This window comes from Suricata suricatta, chromosome 8 (assembly GCF_006229205.1).
Source record: "Suricata suricatta isolate VVHF042 chromosome 8, meerkat_22Aug2017_6uvM2_HiC, whole genome shotgun sequence".
Classification (NCBI taxonomy): Eukaryota; Metazoa; Chordata; class Mammalia; order Carnivora; family Herpestidae; genus Suricata; species Suricata suricatta.
The window spans coordinates 83,514,428-83,528,131 of NC_043707.1; the positions used below are offsets into that span (position 1 = coordinate 83,514,428).

Sequence of the window (13,704 nt, forward strand, 5' to 3'; positions counted from 1 at the left end):
TTTTGAGAGACAGAGAGACAGTATGAGCAGGGGAGGGTTAGAGAGAGAGGGAAGTACAGAATCTGAAGCATGCTCCAGGCTCTGAGCTAGCTGTCAGCACAGAGCTTGACATGGGGCTTGAACCCATGAACCGTGAGATCATGACCTGAGCTGAAGTCTGATGCTTAAACGACTGAGCCACCCAGGTGTCCTGAGGGCATTTTAATAATGAACAGTGATATTTAAATCTGAAAAAGGAGGGGAGAGCATAACGAGACTTATAGAGAAGAAAACATGATTTGACCAAAAAATGAAGACTAAATAGAGGCCTGTGTTTTAAAACAGAAAAGTAATACATTGAGTATAATTTATTTAAAAAAATAATTTTGGAATATAATTCATATAACATCAAGTTAATCATTTTAAAACATACAAACAAGTGATTTTTAATATATTCAAAGTTGTACAACTACCACCACTAATTTTACAACATATCATCCCAAAAGCAGTTACTTTTCCTTTACCCTCTCCATAGTTCCTGGGAAAGACAAATCTAATTTTTATTTCTGGGGAGTTTCCTATCATATACATTTTATACAAATGGAATAATATATGATGTTTTGGATCTGGTCTACTTCAATGAACATATTTTTCCAAGATTTATCTATGTAGTAGTATCTATCATTACTACATTCCTTTTGATGGCCAAATAATATTCCATTGTATGGATAGGTCACATTGTATTTTTAAATTCATCTACTGATGGACCTTCAGGTTGTTTCTATTTGTTTATTTGTTTTTGGCTACTATGAATAATGCTATTATGAACATTCATGAACAAATTTTATGTGTATGTATGTTTAAATTTTCTTATGCAAATAACTGGAGGTAAAATTGCTAGGTCATATTATAACTTTCTTTTTAATACTTTTAAGAACTGCCAAACTGGTTTACAAAGTAGCTGCAACATTTTGGATTTTTGATCAGCAATATATGAGAGTTCTAACTTTTTCACATCATTGCAACTTGCTATTTTCATCTTATTGGGAACTTGAGCGTTGAAATCTCTAAATACTCTTGTTGATTTGTCTATCTCTCCCCTCTTTTTGTGTCTCCTTCATATATTTTGGACCTCTTTTGGTAGGTACATATATATTTGTATATGTATTATTATAAAATGTCCTTTATTATATCTACTAATATTTTTCCTTTTTAAGAAAATAATTTTCTTAAATTCTGTTTTGTCTAGTAAGTACTGTAACTCACTTTTAGTTACTGTTTGTATGAGCTATCTTTCTCCATTCTTTCATTTTCAGTCTATGCGTGTCCTTTAATCTAGAGTATGTCTCTTTTAGGCAGCATAACTTGATCATTATTTTTTAATCTTTTCTTCCAATATCTTTTGATTGGAATGATTAGTTCATTTATATTTAACATAATTGCTGACTATATAGTATTCATGTCTAACATTTTGTCATTTTTATGTTTTACATCCTTTCTATTCCTCTATTCCCACAGTACAGCCTTCTTTTGTGCTAAAAAGATATTTTGTAATTGTTATTTTAATTTGTTTTATTTTATATTTTGACACGTTTTCTTAGATTTTCTCTGTGGATTACAATGACCATTTAACTTAAAATAATCAACTGCAGATTTTAACATACATAGATTATAAAAGTTTGTTTCAATATATCTCCATCCATTCCTATCTTATGCTATTTTTGTCATAAAAATTATATCCTTATACATAATAAATTAACAGTGTTAAAATATTTTTATGCAGTTGTCTTTTAATAAGATAGAATAACAAGAGTTACCAAAAAATACATTTATGTTATCTTTTATATATACCTATTTAGTTACTTTTATTAGTGCTCTTTATTTCTCTGTATGGATTTAAATTATCATCTTGTGTCATGTCATTACAATCTGAAGGACTCCTTTTAGTATATGTTTTAGTGTTAGTCTGCTAATAATTATTTTCTCAGCTTCGTTTGTCTCAGAAAGTCTTCATTTCTAGTTTGTCTTTGATGGGTAGTTTTGCTGGATACAGAACTCTTGGTTGACAGTCTTTATCTTTCAGCACTCTGAATGTGTTATTCTACTGTCTACTGTCTTTCAGCACCTATTGTCTCTGATGACAAAAGTATTGTTAAATCTTATTAAAGACTTATTGTAAGTGAAAAGGAATTTTTTAAGCTATTTTCCATCTTTTCTTGCCTTTAGCTTATGATAGTTTGATATGATGTGTCCAGGTGCAGATCCTTTTGATTTTACGTTCCATAAAGTTCATTGAGTTTCTTGGATGTGTAATGTTTTTCATCAAATTTGGGAAGCTGTATCAATTATTTCATCAAATATCCATTCTGCTCCTTTCTCTTCTTTTTTGTATCTTCCACTGTATATGTTAGTATACTTGAGGATATCTCACAGGTTTCTGAAACTCTGTTCATTTTTATGTACTCCTTTTCTTCTGTTTGTCAGACTGGATAATATTCACTGACTTATATTTAATATAAGAATTTTATGTTTGTCTAGTACAAATTCACATATGCTCAGAGTTTCCCCAAAGATTACAAAAATATTTACCCATATTCTTTAATAAAAAACTTAAGTTATATTTTTATTTAAGTATGTGGTCCATTTGGGACTTATGGTATGTGGAATAAGGAAAAGATGAAGTTTATATCTTGTTTGAAAATAAACAGTAACATTTACATTATAGATAAATAGTAACATTTTCATGATGCATCTGTCATTGCATATTCCAACTTCCTCCCCTTTATTTCATGCTTAAGAAAAATCTGAATGTGACAGTCAAGATATGATATATAATAGCATATTGCAGAATTCATTACCTTGAAACTTAATTAAAGCCTAAGAAGAAAAGTCATATACATGATACTATTAACATAATATTACTTGAACACTTAAGAATGCCATACTCAATGCATATCTTACCCTAGAAACATTTATCAAATTTGTTACCATAATTTCTATTTTCCTTTGACTGGTATTACAGAAACTGCTAGCTTTACATGAAACCCATTCTATTTTTCTTAGCTACACGCACTAGATTTCCCAGCTTCTCCTGTAGATAGGTGTGGTCTGGTGGCTGCATGCTACTCTATGAAATGTTAATAAATTAAGTGTCATTTTCAGGTAAAGCTCATAACACTTTCCATGAGAAGTCCTCCATGCTCTTAACCCTCCTAGCTTATTTAAATGGTATGAATGATGATAACCTTGAAACAACATGTTTAAGATGCAAAGATGTCATTAAACTGAGTCTTTGAGTAACCACTGGCAGGGAATTATTCCCCTAGTACTATGGGGGAACAGACCTAAATGAGTGAGCAAGAACAGTCCTAAAGGAATGAGCAAGAAATATACTTCTATTTCATTTAGTCATTACATTTGGGGTCTGTTTTAAGGCTGTAAAATGGAATGCTCCTGGGAAAAAATTGTAAAATATGTGGTTTTTGTCATAATAATTAGGAAGCAGACTGATTGAACTCCCCTGGTGTGGGGGCCTCTGCAGAAGGAGCAGGAAAGATGGACATGGAAAAACGGATTCATTTAGAGCTATGCAACAGGACATCCTCTGATGTGAAATAGATTGTCCTGAACAACTGCCAGTTGATGGAATGCAAAATGGAAGGCCTCACAGGTGAATTTGAAGAATTGGAGTTGTGAAGTACAATCAATGAAGGCCTTGGCTCAGTAGCAACTTATCAAATGTTAAACTTAAGAAGCTTAAACTTAATGATAACAGAGTCTCAGGGAACCTGGAAGAATTTGCAGAAAAGCTTCTGAAACTCTTACATCTAAATTTAAGTGGCAGCAAAATTAAAGACCTCAGCACAATAAAGCTACTGAGGAAGTTAGAAGACCTCAAGAGCTTAGATCTTTTGAATTGTCATTTAACAAACCTGAACGATTATAAGGAAGCATGTTCAAGCTCCTCCCGCAGCTCAGATATGTCTTAACGGCTGAGAGGGGGATGACAAGGTCCCCACTTAGATCCCGAGGGCTGTGTGGAAGACCTAGAGACGATGAGGAGGACGAGGATGAGGAAGTAGATGATGAAAATGCTCAGGTCGTAGAAAACGAGGAGGCTGAAGAGGAGGAGGAAGGAGGAAAAAAGGATGAAGGGAGTCATAATGATGGGGAAGTAGACAATGATGAAGATAAAGACGATGTTGGTGAAGAAGAAAGGGGTCAGAAGCAAAAATGAGAACGTGCAGATGAAAGAGAAGATGATCACTAAGTGGAATAATCTATTGTGAAAAATTCCTATTGTGGTTTGACTGATTTTTCCCATCCTCCTGCCCAAATCCCACTCTCTGAAACTTATGTATGTTTCCAGCTGTAACATTGCTGTGGGAACAAAAAGGAGACAAGTGTACTGGAAAGTTGTGAGGAAAGGGAGTGAGAGAGGAGATTCAATAAAATACCTTTTTTACTGCTGCTCTTTTTTTACCCCTACTTTTTCTGTCTAGTTTTGTCCTTGTAACTGCAATAGCTGAGTACATACCAAGTGAGCATTTCTTCCTTACTTTCAAAGAGGATGCTTTAGAGGGTTCTTATATTTCCTGGTATTTGAGGCTGGCCTCCATTTGGTTTCTCAAAGCCCAGAAAGGGTTGAGCACCAGCTACATCTTACCTTTTTCTAGTTCCTGTGATTTCTGCATTTCTTGGGCCTGCTAGAGGCATCCAATGCCCTGGTTTGTAAATAGCAACCTAAAGTCATGTTTGGGGAATGACTGGGGACATTCCCCATTTATAATTTTTTCCCTCTTCACAGATGGTAGTGGACTTTTCTCTGGAAAGAAGACTCTAATATCATTCTTAAAAGCTATGAGCCAGATAGCTGAAAACAGCAGGCTTATGAGTTATCAGTAAAACTGATTTGATAATTAAGAGAGATGAACCCAACCCTAAACTTGAACCTCTTTAAATGACTTTTTAAAAGAAAGCAAATCTGCCTTATTTGTTCTTTAAAATATCAGAACACTTTGTTTTACAAAATGAGAAGAGAATTTTTCCACATGTGCTTCTGTGCTTAGACAATTTTTACAGACCTAAACGCAGGAGATGTTACTGCATGTCAGGTGGGTTTTTGCTGTTGCTGTTTTCATATACCTGAGCATGGAAAAACTAACCCAAAATTGTATTTTCTTACCTAGTATAAATCAAAAATGACCGCAAATTCCTAGTGAATGTACAGGTTTGCTTTTATGTGCCTCTTCTGGATTGCTTTAGAAGTGGCATGTTATTTCCCAGCCTGTGTTTACTGGTTTTTCTCCTCCTCAGAAGAAGAGCCAAACTTTGAGCTTTATGTCTTTATGATAAATTTTAATGAACCTTTTTACTTACATACATACATACACACACACACACACACACACACACACACACACACACACACATCAGAAAACAAGGAAAGACACTACAGGCCTGAAATCTGAAGACTAAATTTATACAATGACAAAATATTTTGTACAACCTGAAAAAACATAAAAGTTAATGTCACCTAAGGCTTTAGGAAAAATAGTTGGAAAAAGTCAACTATTTTTAAGTATTCATACTCCTTACTGCTTTTGGCATGGTATTACAAGTTAGAAATGAGCTCAGGGAAACAATTATTCACTGTAAAAACAAAGACCAAGTCCACAAATGATTGGAGAAAACAATGGATTCTGGACCCTAAAGAATAGAAGATTGAAAAAGACTTTGAACAACAAAATCCCATTAAGCGTTCTTAACTACTCCTCACCCCCTCAACCCTCCCCCACCTAACAAAAAAAAAAAGACTTTTTAAGACCCTTTTAAATCTGTGGCAAATAGGAGATAAAGAATTTATCTTCCCATTTAAGACTATTTTCTTTAAGATAATCTCATGGTAGTTACCATTAAGTAGAGCATGAGAAAGTGATGGGATCAAAAAACAAAAACAAAAAGCCTTAAGAAATATGTCTAGGAGCAAACTTTGAGTTTACAAGTTTTCAGTACCTGCAAATAACTACTAGGACATAGATCAGTAGCCTATCATAATGTTAAAAAATATATATATTGCCAAGGGGAAAAAAGGCAGCCTCCAAAATATCTTTGTTTCAGCTAAAAATAAACCTTCTAAGGGCTTCTAAGGTTGCACCAGCAGAAACAGACCAAAGGCTGTACTAGCCTTTAAGAGAATTCGATTCTCCCCACTTCCTAGAACAGTGATTATGGAGACTTAGAAGCAAGATTACTCCCAGAAGGCACAGTTGGAGCCACTGAGAATGAGATTTTCCCCTGAGAGAATATTCAGCTTCTAATCAAATAATTTCTTTCATTGCCAGGGTAGACCTCTTCTTAATGCCTCCCTACATCATTCTCTTCTTTATCCTTGCAATTTTGGTGCTTTCCCATTACCCACTATTGTAAATTACTTTTATATAAATATCTTTTCTTCAACCTACAGTTATACATGGAGTTTGAAAATGCAGTTAACTTGTATTTTGAGTTTACAAGTCTTGAGGCCATAAGTAACCACATTCTGACCCAATGAGGAAACTATGCATCACATAGAAATTTGGTACATTGAGTTAGATATTGTTCTCCTCGTCCCTCAAAGTTTTGTTTTGTTTTTTCTTTTCCTTTTTTACAGCAATATAGATGATATATGACCAATGGCATATAAGCAGAATCAATATGTGTCACGTATATGTGTCACAAAATTTCCTTATTGTCTGTTTTCTTTGCTGGCTGACTGGGATAATGATGTTCAGAGCAACCTTAAAGTCATGTGCTGAAGATACGAGAATCAACAAGAATTCCTGATTAACTACATACAACAGCCCACCTCCACTGCCTTCCACTGAACTCTTATCCCTGAATTTGTGGCGTGGCCCAAAGCTGTTGTGTTTGTGACAATAACATGTGTGTGCCATTGAATCATTTTGTTATATATTTATTTGCAATACTATAGAATACTAAATATCTTAGGCTTCAATATAAACAGCTCCATATATAAAAGCATTTGTTTCCAAAGGTCATTGTATTCAACACCATCATATTCTAACAAAAGAAATAAAGAAAAGATCTTGAATATTTTACTATATTAACTTTAGTGTAAATATCTACTTAATTGAGAAGTGTTATAGGACTTTTTATCAGTATCTGGATCTTTTCCACTGCTCTGTGAATTATACTAGGAATATAATCTAAGGTGGTTTTTGCAATCTTGTATTTCTCTTGAAATGGTCATTTACTTTACTAACTCTATAAACTCTTTAATTACCATTTAGGCAGTTTTATCTTATGAGCTAAATCCTTTAGCATCAGATTTAGCATACTTATGTGTGGTTTACATTTTAATGCTCCTATTTGAGAAATAACTACTATATGATGTATCTTTAAATGAATAGATTTTAACATGTAATAATCATGGCTACAATTGTTTCTCTTTGTAATATACATACCAAGCAGTTCCATTGGTCTCTTCAATAACATTTATGACTCTAAAAGATTTCCTATGGCTAATAGCATGGGCTTGGATTACCATCATGAGTATTTTCCTTTCCATGGATATAGGAAATGAGAGATCACTAGTTAGAATTTTTAAACCATAGGAGAAAGTTCTGAAAGCCATATCCAACTTGACTTGCTTTACCTCTCTTCCATTTATCTAAACATCCTTCTTCCCATGAAGTCTTTCAAGAGAAGATAAAATTTCAAGTCAAAGAAATCTTATATTTAAAGCATTTCTTTTAGATTTTTATTCTATTTTTCTTTTTACAAGTAGAGATCCAAGCTGCCCTCATAAAATGATTCCATTCATAAGTGAAGAGAAACTATTTAAGTAGATATCTTTAAGAAATTTCACCATCTGAAAACAAAACATGCAGCGAGCAAAATGTACAGAAAAGTGAAAGCATTAACCTTTCTGAAGAATACATTATTTACTTTCTTAGTGGTCTATTCTTTATTCCCTTCTTTTCCAATCCTTTTCTGTTGTAATTGTGCAGAGTAAGACTGACAAATACTGGCTGAGAATATTGCCAGGTAGATAAATATCCTAATATCTGCCTATTAGAAGGCACAGAATCACCAAGAGAAAATGGCTTTTTAATGGCCCAATGCAATATAAACCCAACACATTGGAAGTTAAAACTGATGGCTCTCACTTCCTCAGATGATACTTTTGCTCAGGAATTTCTCCTCAAAAGAACTAAACTTATCAACATAAGAAATGTTTGCAATCCAATCACAGAAACCAGATATATGCATTTTGTTCATTCATAAAATTCATATTTTATTATCACATAAAATTTAAAGATATTTAGCATAATGAATTCTATCAAGTTTCAGCAAAGGCTTCTTTTGTGTGCATAAGAGATATGAACTTTGAGGACATTCAAAAGCATTTCATGACAAAAGAAATTTCAGTTATGTGACCATGGCACAAATAAACTAATATTTTTGCATTTGATCCATAGGTTTGATGAGGGAGCTTGAGGCAAGCTGAGGGCAAAGTACAAGTCAGCACACCCTCTCTCCCTGGGTGGGACATGTATGATATTCTCCTGACACTCCCAGCTTCTCAAAAAAAAAAAAAAAAAAAAAAAAAAAGGTTAAACTGGTAAGAGTCTCCACAGGTTTACCAGAAAAAGGCAATCCCATCATACACCCACATCCAGGGAACTCCCTACTGTCTTAAAGTTAATGATTTGATAGAGGTATAAACAACCTTAGTTTGACAATAGCTAGGCCTCTAGTAAGAAAGACTCTTCTGAAGCTCCCTCTTGACTTTATCTCCCCCACCTCCACAACCTCAGGGCAGCTCTTCCTGCCCACGGGTTTTGTCCCTATCCTTTAATAACATTACTTTTTGCGCCAAAGACATCTTGAAGAATTGTTTCTAGGGGAGCCTGTGTGGCTCAGTCTGTTGGGCAGCTGACTTTAGCTCAGGTCATGATCTTGCAGTCATGTGGGTTTGAGCCCTGCAGAGGCTGGCAGCTCAGAGCCTGGAGCCTGATAGGTTTGGAGGGCTCAGGGAAAGGAACATCAAGATGGCCAACAGACCGCCATCCCAGGACTTGGCCAACAAACCGCCATCCCAGGACTTTCCCACAGAACAATACCAAGATGGCCAACAGACCATCTTGCTGAACAATACCAAGATGGCCAATAGACCACCATTTTGGAACTCTTCATCCGTTTCCCTGAAAACATGTCATCTGCCCCTGGACACACCCCCAGAACTAGTGCCCTATATAAAGCCCCCCTCTTTGTCCTCCTGGCGTGTGTCCCATCCTATCTGGACAAGGGAACCTCACAGGAGAGTGCTCCCAATAAAGGCCTATACATTTATGTCTGACCTCAGTTTTCTGTATCATCTCTCTGACTTCCTTGGCTCGTTTGCTCTGAGCCACAGAACCTTGCCCGAGAGCTCTCTAATAAAGGGTGCTCTGATCTCTTTTCCCAGTCTGTTTTGCGACTTTCTCACTCTGCCAATTTAACCTTACAGAGCCTGTTTCTAATCCTGTGTCTCCCTCTCTCTCTGCCCCTCCCCTGCTTGTTCTCTGTCTCTGTCTCTCCCAAAAATAATACACATTTTAAAAAATTAAAAAAAAAAAGAATTGTTTCTTAGCCATCGGCTCTGGACCCCATAAACCCCCATTACCCCAAAACTTCATCAAGTTCAAGTTCATCCTAGATGCTTTAATTCAAACAAGATATTTAATACTGATTAGGCTGAATTTGTTAAAGGTCAGCTTCCCCTACCCATTTATCTTGCAAGATTATTAATGGACCTGATATTTTTTTTAGCCTACATAATGAATTATATCACCAATGTGCTGTAAATTTTGATTTTTTAAATAAATTCAACTCTTATTAATTTTGAAGTTTCTCAAAAGGAATGCTTTAGGTTAGAAATTTGGATTTATAAAGATAAGTTGTTCCTTGAAAATCTTATCACTTTAAAAGGAAAAGATGAAGATAACTGGTGTTATACACCTGTCACCTCTAAATTCATCAAGAAACACCAAAAATTCCCTAGATGACTTTTAAGTAATTGAATCACCATTAGAAACTGAACGAGTGGCTGTGCTTTTATGTGTTATTTATTAAATGCAAGATCACTTTTCTGGTTTAATACAATCAGCACTCCCTCTGATGGCAACCGTCCTGATGAAAAAACTAAAGTAAAACTAAACTTTGAAATTAATATTTTCCAACTACAGCATTATGAAAACATTGCCAAGAATGAAAGATATGATGAGGTAAAGAGGTATGAAAAAAATAAAAACAGCAAAAGGAAGTGTAAGGAAAGAATTAGAGGATCTAAGTTAATAGGCCTGGTGCATATTCTCTGCTTCAGATACTGTACTCTTAGTTCTTTTACCTTAGCAATCTCAAATGATCTTAACCACCTTGGGCAGGTGGTTACTAATCCTGCTTTATAAAATAACAGTACTCAGGCTAACTATAACAGAATAGAAGCTGTCTTATACAACAAGATCATAAAGATAGAAGTCAGTTAAAGCAAATAATATGAAAATAGTATAAATAGCATATACATGTGTTATGCCCAAGATTTCAATATCGTCCCCAAAAACTAGAGACCACTGGGGAGACCGAGTCATGCAAGCAAAAGCACAGGGCTTTATTAGGGGCCTAGGCTCACAGGGGCCTAAACTGGGTCTCACAGACTTCACCAGTGCAGTGGATCAGTGCTGAGAGCCCTGAACAAAGATGGGGTAGGCCTTTTATGAGTTTTGGGAAGGGGGAGTTACAGGAAATTGTGACACAGGTAACATCATTGGCAGTAACTTTAGTATTAACCAATTACAGAGCAGACCCAGGACCCAGGACCCTCATGTAGGGTGCAACTATCCTTAAGCAATAAGTGATTACCTACAGCTTCTATCTCTAGCCCCGCCCTTAGAAATGTTAAAGGTGTTAGCTGGCCTTTCCTGATTGGGTGTTACAAGGGTGGTCCCTCCTGCCTTGGGCAATGTGTACCCTTCCATTGTCTAATGATTCTGAGAAACTGACACTTAGGCCTCCAAAGTCAGAGGGAAACTTGAAGCCTGTCATGGAGTCAGTTTGATTCAGACCTGCGTCCTAACACGTGCATTAAACAGTTCATTTTAACTAAAAACATATCAGGGTATGTTCATTATTAGAAATACATATATATTTTTCTTTTTTTTTTTTAACTTGAGGATGGGTCTACTAATTTAAATTTTCTCAAGTTATCTTACAAAGATAACTGAAAAACAATGTCATGATTAGTTTGCTATGCCAAAAAGAGAAATAGGAAAGCATTCAAAATTCAGAATTGTAAGATTTAATAGATGGAGGCAGAGATTAGAGGAAAGAAAGAGACCAAGTTATGGAGCCAAGAAAACCTTTATTGGGATCTGTGATTCCCGGGTGAGGTTTTGTGACTCCAGGAGTGGGAAGTCAGGGAAGGCATATCTGGTGCAGGAGGAGCGAGGTATTTTATGGGTGAAAGACTTCCGGTCTGGTGCTGGGAGCGCAGACCACCAAATAAGGGCACTTTAGGAACGTGGCAGGATAGGATAGGTTGTTTCCTCTGTCAGGGTGATGGGAAGCTGGGGCTTCTTGCTTGGCTGTTTTCAAACTGGCTCGAGACATTCCAGGTCTGCAGGTGAGGGGTGGGGGTCCTCGGTGCATGGTATTTTTCTCCAACCCACAGCAAAATGACCGCTTGGTCATCCTCTTAAGGTAACTCTTACAAGAATCCTGAATTTTCATTATTCATGTCAAACCTTTTCCCTTTTCTTACTTCTACCTAATTCAAAGTCAAATTTTAGATATACCTTTTAGATACCAAATATAGGGGCCAATGGCAGACCACCCCAAGGTGGATCACTTTGGCATGCAGATTATATCAAGTTGAAAAAAATCATGGCTCATAAGACTCAGAAGAAATTTGGCCCTGCCCCCCATTAACTACCTTAAAGAATTTAGAAGTCTAGGAAGACAGCTATCAACACAAGATAACTGTATTATGATGTAAAGTAGATGTGCTAGACAGGGAGAAACCTATCCAGTCCTATTTGATCAAAGTCCTCTGTCCCATTGTTTCTAAATGGTCTAACCCTTTTCTTCAGGATGACATATATTCCTCATTTTGTTTGACTCTGGGATCTCATGTCTATGTGTATTACCAATACATACAAAATTCAATGTGATTTTCTCCTGTCAATCTGTCTCATGTCAATTTAATTCTTAGTCCAGTTAATAAAAACTTAGTATGATAGGAAAAGATAGGATAAAATAGGCAGAGGAAAAGGATAGGACCTGAGGTCCCTGGGTGGGGAAAGCCACATATTTTGGAACAACGGTAGGAGTGTCTGATGCCCTCAGGCTTAAGATTTCTGTTAATGTAACTGACCCCACCTACTCCCCCTCAGGTTTCCCTCAGGAATTTGACAAAAGACCCAAGTATGGCCATAGCCACACCTCAAACAAGGAAAACTAGCTGGTCAGGAGTGGAGAACCCAGCACCTAGAACTACCAAGCCAATAAGAACAGAACCTGAGAAGGAACGAGGGAAAAGGGCAGGGTGAGGGCTGACCCCAACCTTCTAAAAGAAAGACCCTTACCTATAGTTCTCAGTCATTTGTAAGAACACAAGTCTGAACCAAACAGACACCATGACAGGCTTTAAGTGTCCCCTCTAAACTAGAAGGTCTAAGGGTCAGTCTCTCTGGAACTATTAGGTGGTTACACATTACCCGAGGCAGGAGACCACTTTGCGGGTTCCAATCAGGAAAGCCCAGCTACCTCTCCCCACATTCCTAAGGGTGAGACCTGCAGATGGGAACTTTAGATAGGACCCTGTTACCTAATGTTAAAGTTAACCCGATAGTCACCAAACAAGACCCTGAACTCGCTCTGTAATTGATTAATTTCAAAGATACCCTAAATGTTGTAATTGGGTCCCGCCAAAAGTAAGGAACGCTCTGAATAATGTGTATGGTTAAGGGTGCTGCCAATACCCTTGTACCATTATGACTGGGTCACTGTACCTATGTCACAGTTTCTTGTCACTCCCCCTTCCCAAACCCCATAAAAACCCTACAGCCCTTGTTCGGGGCTCTCAGCACGGATCCACTGCGTTGGTGAAGTCTGTGAGACCGAACTCAAGCCCGGCGATCCTAAGCCGTAATAATAAATGCCCTTTGCTTTTACATGCGTGCCTCGGTCTCCCTGGCGGTTTCTGGTTTTGGGGGATACTGAAAACTTGGGCATTACACATTCACTTTTCAAAGTCCCCTCTAAGTAAGGAGCTCTTTCATACTCTTCTAATTTTCTGATCTTATACTCTAATACACTTATGCCTGCTGCTCATTTTGTCCTTCAAAGTGGGGAGACAACAAATCCCTAGTGTTGTGGTAAAAAAAACAAAAACCCTCAACATTAGGTGACAGAGGAAAACTTATTCCTCCTCAATACTTCCAAAGCATTAAATGCTTTCCTAAAAATCAGTATTTTTTCTAAGAAATAATAAACAATTTTATATTAGATACAGTATCCAATTATATGTCATAAGGATATTTGGAAAGAAAAAAGATTGTTGGTTTTCATATAGCTGAACTTGTGGGAGAAGAATGGGTATTTTAGAGGGAAGTCTAATATTCTCAAATAGTTCAGCATGCTTAGGACAGTAGTGAATGAGAAGGATTGCAGAAGTCTTGAGAG

General features: G+C 36.5%; 1 pseudogene; it reads left to right on the forward strand.

Annotated features, from left to right (window-relative positions):
• Nucleotides 1–3,534: 3,534 nt before the first annotated feature.
• On the forward strand, nucleotides 3,535–4,216 carry LOC115300379 (annotated as a pseudogene).
• The last annotated feature ends 9,488 nt before the right edge of the window (nucleotides 4,217–13,704 follow it).